Source organism: Ruditapes philippinarum, unplaced genomic scaffold (genome assembly GCF_026571515.1).
Source record: "Ruditapes philippinarum isolate M1 unplaced genomic scaffold, ASM2657151v2 ctg257_1_1_1_1, whole genome shotgun sequence".
NCBI classification, from domain to species: Eukaryota; Metazoa; Mollusca; class Bivalvia; order Venerida; family Veneridae; genus Ruditapes; species Ruditapes philippinarum.
The window spans coordinates 72,295-86,865 of NW_026864141.1; positions in this window are offsets into that span (position 1 = coordinate 72,295).

Sequence of the window (14,571 nt, forward strand, 5' to 3'; positions counted from 1 at the left end):
AGAACTTCACGTGCTAAACTAACAAAAGTATTTATCAAAGTGTGTAATGACTTAGAAGTATGTATACCAGTACATGTGGCTGATTTTGTCCCTTGAATACATATTATCATGTCCGTAATTTACAAGTTTTTGTCAACTTAATATCGTTTGAATTGGTAATGGTTTAATAGTTTGTGAAAAAATTTAGTTATATTATGTGATGTTATAATATACTGACGTGTAAGCTTTGCTCTCTTTCTCTGTTTTTTTTCTGTTGTTTAAAAAAATGAAAAAGGTTTCATTGTCACTGTTAAATACGTATATTCATCATGTAGAGTTGTTAAGTTATAAGTGAATATGAAATTGTACATATATGCATATATTTTTTATTTATTTAATTATATTTGTATCTTCTCAAATTAAATATATTTGTTTTTCAACACACAACAAAATATGAATACCATGATAAAATGTTTTGACAAAATATAAAGAATATTTTTGATTAAGTCTAGTTTTTTTTTTCTTATTTGCCGGTTTTGTGTGTTTTTTTATATAAAAACGTAGAAAACCAGTAAACGTATTCTTTTATCACACAGAAATAAATTCTATTAACCCATTACGCGATATACACGCCATTTAACGCATTTTTCACCCCCCCCCCCTTTTGTTGTCTCAAATGGTGTAAAAATGCCTTATTCAGGCCCCAACACTTGTTTTGTTTGAGAAATGTTATTTAAAAAGTGACCACTTTTTCGGTGCCCTCCCCCCCCCCAAAACCAAAAGACACATCAGGGGATTGCCGTTTGCTGTTGGTTTTTTTTGGGGGGGTGGAGGGGCGGCAGTCCCCCTCATCGCCAAGAAAAAATGGACTTGTGAGAGGCTAAAAATGAGCCCAGATTGATCATAAGGTAACGTGTAACCAACGCTGAAAAGCACTTGACTCTCTCTCAATCCATTGAGAAATTGCAGCACTAAAATCAATTCCGATGGAAAAAATCAACGCAAAATAGTGATTTTTGGCAATTTTGAGATGTCCCCTCGTTATTATGGTAACAGGAAATTTAAGTTGCAAAAATAATGGTCCAGTCAACACTTGTGCCAAGTTTGATTAGTATTGAAGCAGTTTTATAGTTTTATAGCAATTTGAACTTGTAACGGGAGACTTTTCAATGAAATTAAAGAGCCATTTTTCACAAAATGCTCATGGAGTAATGGGCTTATGAAATTTTTTTTAAAAATCTACAAAACAACAATTTTTCTTCAAATTTATATGCAAGGCCATGTATAGACATGGAAAAACGCGATTTTGGGTGATTTCAATTATTTTATCACTTTCTGTTAACCCATTACGCGATATACACGCATTTTAACGCCTTTAATTATCCCCCCCCCTTTTTGTTGTCTCAAATGGTATAAAAATGCCCTATTTAGGCCCCCAATACTTGTTTTTGTTTGAGAAATGTTGTTTAAAAAAGTGACCACTTTTTTTGGCGCGGCCCCCAACCAAAAGATATATCAGGGGGTTGACAGAAGGGGATGTGCCCCCTTCTGTTTTTTTTTGGGGGGGGGGTGAAGGGGTGCGGAAGTTCCCCTCTTCGCTAAGAAAATTTTGGACTTGTGAGAGGCTAAAATGAGCCCAGATTGATCATAAGGTAACGTGTAACCAACGCTGAAAAGCACTTTACTCTATCTCAACCCATTGAGAAGTTGTAGTACTTTGAAATCAATTTTGATGGAAAAAATCAACGCAAAATAGTGATTTTTGGCAATTTTGAGATGTCCCCTCGTTGCCATGGTAACAAGAAATTTAAGCTAGGCCATGTTGTTGCAAAGGCAATGGTCAAGTCAACACTTGTGCCAAGTTTGATTAGTATTGAAGCAGTCCCCTCGTTGCCATGGTAACAAGAAATTTAAGCTAGGCCATGTTGTTGCAAAGGCAATGGTCAAGTCAACACTTGTGCCAAGTTTGATTAGTATTGAAGCAGTTTTCATAGTTTTATAGCCATTTGAACATGTAACGGGAGACTTTTCAATGAAAACAGCCATTTTTCACAAAATGCTCACGAAGTAATGAGTTAAAATTGATAATGAATTATTAAAAGGAAGTAAATGTTTAAATACTTGTTATGTTAAGTTACATTAGTTATTCCCCTTCATTTGTCACAATTAAAACTGCGAGTTTCTTTTTTTGTGGATTCTATTGAAAGGCATTACCAATTTCTCAAACGTAAAAGAACATGAACTGTTGCTTAATTTGATAATGTTAGGTGAAGATAGATAAATTCTTGTGTATTGTATACATGTGTTCATATGCTTTTTAAGTAATTTCTTAAACAATCTCACATTACATTAACCATTATTTTGCATTTATGTTCATGCCATGTGTCATTTATGTATTAATTGTTTTGTATATGTAATATGGTGCTGAGCTTTTGATGCTTTAACCAAGAAATAAAGTTTCTGTTATGTCTGTTCTGTTCATATTATCATGTCCGTATCTTACAAGTTTTGTCAACTTAATATCGTTTGAATTGGAAATGGTTTAATAGTTTGTGGTAACTTTTGATGGTATATGGGAATGTGACATAAATGGTCTATTCTGATTGTTGTTTTACCCGCTCTAGTTTATTTTGCAAACTTGTATTTTAACATGTCCGCAATCAAGAGAATGATGCAACCAGAGTAGCACTTCATTTGAGGGTGGCTGACATTGTCAGTAGGCCATGTAATCTCCTTGTAAACGCCGCTGTCAGCTAGAAAGTTCTGTGTGCGCCCGCAGAGCTCCTGTGTCGTTGTAAGAGATCGTACAGCCCTGCTATCGCGACGTCCCCAGTGCTGTGCTTTTATCAGAACGTGGAGCGACGACATTTGTCTTTCGATGTAACTCGACTGTTTAATCAGCGCACCTCGGCATAATTTGACGCCGTAGCGAGGTCCTATAGTGACAGGGGTTTGATATGTTTAATGCTAACAAAACAGGTATCTGATGTTTAGTATTGAGCATGCTATTCTGATTATTAATACACAAATTCTTAATACTTGTAAACGAGGTGTGGCGACCTAATTGATTCTTTACAGGAGAAAAACAGATTTTTTTTTATAATTACCTTTGCTCAATATTCTAGTGTTCACGGAAAAGACCAAAATAAATATACATAGAATTATGAAAAAGCACAAGTGACACAAAAATGTTACGCAAAGGGAATTATCAGGTCGCACATAATATATTCATAGGAACAAATTATGAACCAGTTAGCGTAGAGTTAACCCTGAACATGCTCAATATTTAATTGTCCAGCTTTTAATTTTGGTACTGTACACTGTATATTCTAAATTTTTGGGGATGTCAAGATGAAAATATAAAAGATACTCCGCCAAGTCGGATATGCCGGCGAGAGTAACTCTATGTGGCAAAAAGTACAACATGTCTTTGATTATGTCTTGTAATGCCAGACGTGTTTAATATATAAGAAAATTTTCATATGATAAACCAAGAGTTTGTTATGCTTTCGTGTAGAAAACTATTGTTAGAATTTAGACATTTTGGTCAGGGTTTCTAGATTTGAAAAAAGACTTAAAATAATTCTAAAAATACTTCCAAAAAGTGACTTGTTAATAAGGTAGAATAAATATATATTTTGTTGTTGAGTTTTAAGATGTGGGTTGTTAATTATTTGAAACTTTAAATTAAAAATTTGACTTTTATTAAGAAAAATAAATACATAAGTGAACCGTATACTTGTTTATGTGTACTTCTGTTAAAAAAAGAATTTAACAATTTAACCTAATGAATGGTCCAACTGAGGCATCTTTACCCACAAACATAGAAACTGATAAATTGCCACATGAGTTCAGTGATTTCTTTGTTGAGAAAATAGAGACCATCAGGGATGAAATAAAATCAAAATTAGTTCTAAACCCAGGTGACGTGGAAACGGAACAGATGGGCGTTGAAAATAGTCTGACTCGCTTTGAGAAAGCATCAAAAGAAGAAATTAAGAAAATAATAAATAGTTCTTCAAATAAATCATGTGAACTGGATCCTATACCAACATGGCTATTAAAATCGTGCCTTGATGAACTTTTACCATTTCTTTCTAACATTATCAACATCTCTCTCAGTACAGGAAATGTTCCCGCAGAGTTTAAAAGGTCTTATGTTAAACCCCTTCTGAAAAAACCAACATTGGATCAAAACATTTAAAAAACTATCGACCTGTTTCAAATTGATCGTTTGTATCGAAAACACTTGAAAGAGTAGTAAGCTCTCGCATTGATGAACATGTGACAAACAAATCAACTTCAAGAAAAGTATCAGTCAGCCTATCGCAAGTTCCATTCGACAGAGACTGCACTTATCAAAGTCCAAAATGATGTACTAAAATCCCTTGACCATGGAAATGTGACAATCTTAGTTATGCTAGATCTATCAGCAGCTTTCGACACAATAGATCACAAAACCTTAGTACAGAGACTTGAAAATGTTTTCGGAATTGCTGGAAAACCACTGGAGTGGATAACATCATACCTTCAAGATAGAAAACAGACAGTATACATTAACGGTGTGCTGTCAAAAGCAGGTCACACTTAATTTTAGTGTTCCACAGGGGTCCGTTTTAGGGCCAAAATTCTATACTATGTACACTAAACCACTTGGTGCCATTTGCAAAAATCACGGACTGCAATACCATCTCTACGCCGATGACTCACAGCTGTATCTATCTTTCAAACCATTAGATGACATTTCTAAGGAAGAAACATTACAACGCATTCAAGCGTGTCTCCGAGACATAATATCATGGATGAATGAAAACATGCTTAAACTAAATACTGATAAAACAGAAGTCATCATGTTCTCATCTCCGTATAACTCCAAACACATTGAAGATCTATCGATAACCGTGGGTGACTCTAAAATAAAACAAATCGGTCAATGTTAGAAATTTAGGTGCCATCTTTGATTCAAACATGAACATGGAAGATCACATCAATTCGGTATGCAGATCATGTTATATCAGCTTAGACAAATAGGAAGAATTCGAAAATATCTGACAATTGATGCATCTAAACAACTTGTCACTTCATTGGTCATTTTCGCGCCTAGATTACTGCAATGCATTTTGTATGGAGTACCTCAAACATTAATAAACAAACTGCAGATTGTTCAAAATACAGCTGCCCGCACCATCTCCAAAACTTCACGGTACGATCATATTACACCTGTACTTAAAGAATTACATTGGCTTCCGGTGCAATACAGAATCCAGTTTAAAATTTTAACACATACCTACAAAGCTTTAAATGGAAAATCGCCGGAATATATGGAAGAAATGTTATGTGTTTACAAACCACGAAGGAATCTACGATCTCAGAACAAAGCACTTACTTTAGTGGTACCAACGAGTAAAACTGTAACCTTTGGCGACCGACGATTTGAATATGCAGCTCCGAAACTGTGGAACGATCTGCCGTCTGGTGTGAGAGACTCGAGCTCATTGTGTTCTTTTAAACGTGCACTTAAAACACATATTTCAAACAAGCCTATGTTTTATCGTGAATAATCTGAGACAGTGATTTTAGAAAACTGTGTGACTACTGTGTGATATCAACCATAATTTTACAATTTGTTTTAATTCTGCTAATATTTTAAGACAGTTACAAATAATTAAGGTGTGGATTATAAAAATACATTATTTCTAATTTGGTGTTTAGAAAATTTCGCTAGAATATTTTATCGTATGTTGTCGATATTCAATTATTTTAATTCTAACCACTAAGTTAATACCCACATTTTTAATTGATTGTTTCATATTCTTGTTCTTATTATGTCGTAGATTTATTATGTGAATTGCTGTTTTAGTTTTTAAATTGTACTGCTGTAATTAGTTATTAGTTTATATCATTGTAAAGCGGCCTTTGAACATGTATATGAAAGGGCGCTATATAAGTTTGGTAAATAATAATAATAATAATAATAATAATAATAAATATAAATCTGGGTAAAAAAAACAAGAGGTAATCCTGTTACAGTTGTTAACACAAACATAAAGTTCTAGATGTAACACGCCCAAACTTGTCATGCAAAAAATGAACACGGTAGATAATTGGTACTTGAAATGTAAAAGCAGCACAAGTATGGTGTATGTCGTTTGTAAAGTTAAAATTGTGTTCTTTCAAAAATTAGAATTATATATCCACATGCCATTTCACAGAAGTTAATAGAATTTGTTGCTATTATATCAGAGCATTTATAGCAAATAACTTCTCGAACAATTCTATTGAATTTCAACCCGAGATTAGTGTTTTGTGTTATTTACTACATAAATGCCCAGTTGGAAGTTTTACAAAATACCTGCTTATATTTCCCAGGATTATATGTTAAACTGCCGTTGAGACAAACGACCTTCACATTTAGGACATAAATGGTTATGGGCCCACCCGCCATGCGTTGCAATCGAATCCCCTGCCGTTGGCTGTAAAACATTTTTTGTTAATGATTTTTAAAAGGGAATAAAATTTTCAAAAGTTCAAAATATTTGGTTTTGTGCAATATTATTTTGTTTAATGGGGTGTTTTAGGGTTTTTTTCCCCATTTTTATGTTTTTTACCAAAAATTGGAAAAGGGGGGTTCGCCAAATGTACGGAAATGTTTTATTTAAAACAATTTTTATTTTCTTGAAAATGTACATTTAAAAAAGATTTAAAAATAAAAAAATACCAATAAAACGAATAAGGAAACTGTATGTTAAAGTTTGAAAGCAAAAAGTTTTACCAACATTAATGAAGGCCCTTCCCAGGTAGTGTTTGCATAAATGGCAATAAATTGCACCATGTGCGTGTAATAAGTAGGAAGAAATACATATGTGGGCTCCCGTCTCACTAGGTGTTTCCAGTAAAACATTAAAACTTAAAGTAAAATTCAGTAGGCAATGAGCAGCAGCCTGTCGTTTATGGAATTCCGTAGGCAACAGCAAACGGCCATTTCTTATTAACCGCTTTTGCGACGAATACTCCATTGCCGCAGCGATGGACCCAATGCTTCTGCGAAACCTTTGGCCAGAGTCTAAGATATTTTTGCGAAGGTCAGCATATTGTGAACATGTGAACAAAATGTGAAACTCGTTTTCAATTTGCCTTGAGGAACAATTATTGCATATTTTTTCATGTCTAGGTATGTTTGTATATCTTCCCTTTCGAATAGTCAAGTCGTGTGATGACATGCGAAATTTTGTAAGTGCAATTCAAAATATTTTGTCCTTGATGTATTGATCCATGCAGTTCAAGATATTGGTATTCATATAAAAGTGTTGTTTTTTTCCATGTGAAGAAGGAACCCAACTCTAGAAATACGGACTCACTTAATTTATGTCCTTGTCTTATACGTGCCTTGTCCAAATTTTCAAGTATGCAAAGAATGGATAGTTTTCAAAATTTACAATCACAAACCAATTTGAACTAAACATCAAAGTTAGAAAGGGGCGTAACTAATACTATATTGATTTCAGGATAACATCCCTTGTCATACAGCTGTTCCATGCAATAATCATCATGTATTTTACGATTCATGTTGATATACTTCATACTTTTTTATTCAATTACTAGTAGTATAAGTACATAACAAGCAATTGAGACAAAATTTTAAAGTAAAAAAGGGACATAACTTCAAAACCTATAGTTTTCAGAGTGATGCTCCTTGTCAAGATTTTCTAAGTTTAAAAAGAAACCTAAAACGGGGCATAATACCAAAAGTTTAGCTTTCAGAAATAAGAATGCCCTTAACATTTCGTTAATGATAGAAGGCGGGCATTTTCTTTAAAAAATAAATGTTGAATGCAAATCCTTAACCAGGAATTTTCTAGGATTAGAAAAAAATCATAATTTTATATAAATAGTGTAATCTGATTGGTTTATCATCTCGTGCGCACGACTTAATTATCTCGTTCAACTTAATTATTTCGTTCGCACCAGATAGTAACTCGTGCCCACGACTTAATTATCTCCTTCGCACGACTTAATTATCTCAAGAACACGACTTAGTAACTTGTGGTCACGACATAGTATCTCGTGTGCACACTAAATTATCTCGTGCACAGTATCAGGCTTACTTACTTGGCAACAAATATATGCTTTTGGTCTACATAACGAGCTTTTTTAAAAAGATAAACTGTGAACAAAAAAAAATGGAAAAAAATATTTTGGTTACTTTATGATTGAGTAATAAACATTGACAACATTGCCTTTACCACTGACAATCCATTGCTGTTTTTATCAATTTTATTCTACCAGGAATAAGTAAATGTTATTAACTTAATTAAAAGAGACTTCAGCTAGACCTGTTTACTGTCGCACAAGGTCAGAATAAAAGCGACATAGCCAGAACTAACTAACTTGACCACGGTATAAAAGTAGTAACTTGTACTTTTACGATAAAGGATATGTAACTGTACAATACGGGAATAGAGTGTTAGTAACACTTATACACGGAGAGTATGACCGCCGAATCAGGGTCATCCAGGCTTCCTCTATGTACAAGCTGTTTAGTTGGAAGCTCATTTTTTTAATTAGATCAACAAAATCTATCACTGGGATAGAGGATTGGGAAATCCCGATCCCATGCTGATCTGATTCCATTGGCGAATTTATTTTTCTGTTGTTGCTTTTTTCACTGATTTTAAAACTCGGAATAAGAATAAAAGATATATAATTTACACCTTGAATAAGTTTTTGCTTATTGTATAAGTAAGTCACCCGACAGTATCATGATAAGTGAACACATTGTTACACTATAGGACATTTATTTGGGTATAAAGTACATGTGTACTAACAAATACATATATATCATATATTATATATAATATTAACTTCAAACCACATAACACAATATAAATATATAAGTAAATTTAGGCATAATCTTTATGGTTTTAAATTGATGGGGAAAAAAGGTTGCCATTAGTAAGGAAAGATTAAGTTAATGATGATGGGTGTGTTACCCATGTGGTGACGACAGTCTGGCTTAACTAATTATTTTTCAATGAAATTCACCTTTGTCAAATGGTGACATTTATAATTTGTCTTTTCTGCACACTGTTTCATGAGAAGACAAAACCAATATTTTGACAGGGTTACAATCATACATGTTTTAATTTTTACTCTTCTTAACTGAATAGGTGATTTTAATCATGGATAAAGATAACAAGTTTTATAACTAATTCTATTTACTGTCAGTAACTAAAACAATGGTTATTGAATCATATGAATATGTTATAAATGACCTTGACATTGACCCAATAAAAATCAATTGAATTGAGCTTACAAAATTTGGAATGTTTTTGTTTTTCTCTTATTCAAAGATAGATATGGAAAAATTTCAAATGATATTAATGCAACAAACCAATATTGGCTAATTCTTATACTGGCTCTAGTTATCACATTGGCTGGAAAATTTACATTGGCTCTACTTATTACATTGGCTATCATTACTTAATGTTGGCTCTTAATATTATGTTGGCTTTAATGATCATATTGGCTTTAATAATTGTAATATATTGGCTCTTATTCTTATATTGGCTTTCATTCTTAAATGTTGGCTCTTTTGTTATGTTGGCTTTAATGATCATATTGGCTTTTATCATTGTAATATATTGGCTCTCATTGTTATATTGGCTACATCTTAAATTTGCTCCAATTATAATTTTGGCTCATTATTGTATTTGGTTTTATCTTTATATTGGCTCTTGTTTCTATATATGCTCAACAATTTACTCAGTCTCCTTGTCTGAGAAGGGTGAATACTAAAACCACATTATTTTTGTACAAAAAAGTTATAATAATTATAACAAGTTCACTGTTGTCACCTTAAAACATAATATGGTTTCATAGAAGTTTCTGATGTCATATTGAAATATGACAAACAATTAGATAGTAACTACCCACAAATGGTTTCCAACCTTTAAGATCTTTAGCTTGTTTTGCATGTTTAACATCCGAAATCAACCAGGGGATATAAATTGTTCTGCTTGTACCAGCATCCTTATTATAAACAAAAATTGTCGGTTGGACAGCAACCTCAGGGCATCATAGTAAACAAGAACTTGGTTGATGTAGGAATTAACATTAACATAACTAACATAAGAGGAAATTTTCAGTAAAAATACATAATTGACAGTTATGAATCTTGGATAGTATGGAATTTTTTAAGTTCACAAAGGGCCATTATTCAGTCAAAATCCATGTCAGAGTTATGGCTCTTGGAAAATGACAATCAAATATAATCCCCAAGACACGTTTGAAATATCAAGGAAATAACCTTTTGCACTTGACAAGATATGGAGCCATGCAAGAAATTTTAAGCAGAATTTGGCTGAAGGCAACACTGACACCTTGGTAAGTAGGATAGCCCCACTTTCCTTCAAATAGTCAATCTAATTAGCTTTATTTACTTGTATAACAAGAGGTTATTCCAGAATAAGAAAACCACTATTATAAAAAGTTCATCTTACAGACAAACATGAGGCATGAATGATATATGTCCAAAAACTATATTAGTTAACTTTAAATCCATTGTAAGTAAATTATGTGGTTTATTTCAAATTAGTAAATGAAAATAATAAAAAAATAAACAAGTGAATAAATTAATACATTTATTAAATAATAAAATGTACATGTTTACAAATTACACTAATAGGATGGCATTAAATGAAAGAAAATCAAAAATAAAGTAAAAAAAATGGTTTAGTTAAAAAAAGAGAAAAATAAAGAAAAAAAGAATGATGAAAACAGAAAAAACAGATCTTTTTCTCAGCTAAATTTATAACAACTAGGCCTATAAACTTCTTAACAGCAGATCTAACGATATGATGAAATAAATGTTATGAAAATATGTAAGAAAAAACACAACACCACTAAATATTAAAGCTTCTAGTAAAGAAAATAAACCCCTATCAAATACAAGTAAAATTTTAGACTGGTTTTTCAGCCCAAATATAAAGTGTGTGTATCAGTCTGTGCACCAACAAGTCAAATATGTTTATTAGAATAACTTGTGTACTTAAATTATATAAGTACATATATAGTTTATTTTTTAATGATAATTTTAGAATAATGACAAAAGAATAAGAATTTAAGAATAATAACAAAATTATTTGCTTTTTTTATCAAGAATATTCTGATGATATAAATATTAACTAGATTAAAGGATTTCAAACAATGTCGAGAAAATATTATAAAATTTGTTTCACATTTGCTTACAAAACAACATGACTTTTCAAAACAATCTCTTGAATAACATAAAATAATCATGGTTATTAATCAAAGAACTTTCTTTTCTTGTTTTGTTTTCACATTAATGTCAAACTTCATTTTGGGGACCTAGACTAGGTGCTTGAAGTAACACCAGATGACTGAGCTGGTACTTTGGTTTCGTAGCCAGTTATAGCATCAAAGTGCATTGTGGGTGTCAAAAGATAATCTCACCACTGATGGGATTCAAACCGGTTACGACTCGTAATGCTCTAGCCCAACACCAGTCCTCCTTCAATAAATGAAGAAATCTTTTCTTTTTCAATGAGAGTTCAGTTATAGGGAAAATATAAAATTACATGTATATAGGGAAAATAGAAAATTACATGTATATTATTTAATCTTTGCAAATAGGAAAATGCATTTATACACCAAAGCCCGAAAATATGTTAAAATGTATATATAAAACATATTAATATCAGTAAAACATTTGTTCAACTTACTTGATAGACACTTAAATAACTATTTAACAATAACGTAAACATCAAAACAAATAAAGCAAAACAAAAATTCTGGAAAAAAAGAGAAGAAAATTCAAAATATATAAGTCAAACATATCACATCTGTTAATGTTTTGCACAAAAATTGATAAATACATTTCCCTGCCAGCTGATAATTTCACCATATTGTTTTTCACAAACAAGTTTATTTTACTTTTTACTATTATTTTGGATATTTCAATATGCATACATAAGCTGTTTCAATCATATTTTTGATTCCTATTGTCTTAAAGATTGATCACTTTTTACTAAATTATTTTGTTCATCCCTTAAGCTATTCTGGGTGCAGATCCAGGATTTTATAACACGGGATTCACGAAATGTTGACAAAGGGGTAATGCATATATAAGAGGGGGGCCTGGCATTTTAAAAAATTTTCATATCCCCCACCTCCGCTTAACAACTCCCCCTGGATCTATGTATGTATGTTATCATAAAAGCAAACAGATAATGTTAAGTTCTAGCACAATGAAAAGTTTACAACACTCCATAATCAGATATTACAAACAACAAATGTTGACATTTTAAAACTGTGACATGGTTTTATGACATTTTTTGTTTAGCATGTTTTGTGACATTATTGTTTTGCATGTTTTATGACATTATTGTTTGCATATTTTATATGAAACTTGACAGAAGGTAATTTTTAATTTACTACCCAGTTACTAACCAAGCAAGGACTAATTTAACATTATAATAGCAGGTGTCCTACACTAGCTCAAACACTACACAAAAAGTTTATTTTAGTATTTTTAAAAAGAAAAAACTTGTCAATTTTCACAAAAATTATTAGAAATGTGGAAACAAACTACTTAAAAGCTGTCAAAGACAAGAAAACTTATAAAATAATTAATTCCATGTAAAGTTCCAGAATAAATATGATATCTTAAACATTATAATTTAGGGGAGGGCTGTTGCTAATGTTGTTATAATTTGAAGCCCGACTACATTGGCACTATATCTCTGTGAATATTTGTTTTTGTATTATTCATATAACCATTACATCTATTTACGTATAGAATATATACACATACAATATTATTTAAACTAAATTATTAACATATCCTACATTTATATTTGATTATACCAAGTTGTGTGTATCACCTGAACCAGGATAAAATTCTATTTCAACAGGAGTGTCTGTCAATACTATAATAGATTCTTACTTGTAGCACAAGACAGTCTACTTCCTGGTATATATTTTAAATTGATGGTTAATAGAAATTACAAGTTCTACCATTTTCTTATTTTGTGTGTTACAAATAGCAAACATAATAATACATGTATAAACTACTCATCAGCGGTGTAGCTTCGCGGGCCGTGTAGGTCAAGACCTATACCCTTGTTATCCAAAAAATGAGAGAGAAAAATGTAGTTTTTGTGTCCCTGCAACTGAAATATCATGAAAGCATGCAGATAAATGAATGTTGCTGTACTAGTCTAATATGAGTTTATATATCATACAAATACAGGAATGTACATTAACAACACAGCCGTGTACACACATATGTGTTATATGTGTGGTGTAAAGAAATCAATAAATGGTGTAGTGGATAAAAAATGAAATAAATAGAAAAATGGACAGAGTTATGTTTACTTTAAGGCAACTGAGGGTCTAATAATAAACATGGCACTACAAGAAAATTACTCTAAAAAATCCCCTTTCCTTCATTAAAAAAAAATCTATTGTAAATCTAAATAAATAAATTAATAAATAAATAACCTAATTTCATTAATTTTTGTCCTATAATAAATTGGTTTAAAATAATATTGAATTTTTATCTATTTCGGACTTACTGAGATTTCTTTAAACTCTAGAAAAACCCATCTTGCTTAGTTAGTATAATTTACCATGAATGCCCATCTATAAAACATAAAATGGGGTTTAATTTACAGTACTATTATAATATAGGAAAAGTAGTAACACTGAATAAAATGCTCAAAATTTATAGTATTGGCTTTTCTTCGGCCTTCCCAGGAATAGAATTAACGTTAACAGTTAACAAAAGAAAAAACAAATAATCTTCCATTTCACACAATTAACTACTGAAGATTTAAGCTCAGTAAATCTATAAATATTGACATTTATGTCATTAAAATTATAATATTTATTAATTTTCATTTAATTTTTTAATAACGTTGAACAGATCACAGAATAGTTTTTTATCGGAGACAAAATATCACCGGAAAAGCATCTCAAGACTTTCGCCTCGTAATTAGATGCATTCACCAGCATTTTGTAAGGTAGATCCTTGAACAAGAGTACCCTTTGTCCTTAGTTGACGGGGATTATAAGAGAGAGAGATATACCAAGTGGTTATAATCTAAATGAGCCGCGTCATGACAAAACCAACATAGTGCGTTTGCGACCAGCATGGATCCAGACCAGCCTGCGCATCCGCGCAGTCTGATCAGGATCCATACTGTTCGCTTACAAACCCTATAACAAGTAAAGAAACTGGTAGCGAACAGCATGGATTCTGATCAGACTGCGCGGATGCGCAGGCTGGTCTGGATCCATGCTGGTCACAAACGCACTATGTTGGTTTTGTCATGACGCGACTCAAATGGTGATATGAAAAGTTATGAATGTAAGTATTTATAATGTTATTATATATTATTTGAAAACTATGTTTTATCGATCAGCTGCCCTTTTGATGCCAACATAAGACTGCTGATTAGTGGGTAGTTGCTTGTCCTGTTACATTATGTCACAAGTATTATTATAAATTCATAATAATTCAACTTTAAAGATTATTCTCCCAAATATCTCACATGGAACAAAAAAATATTC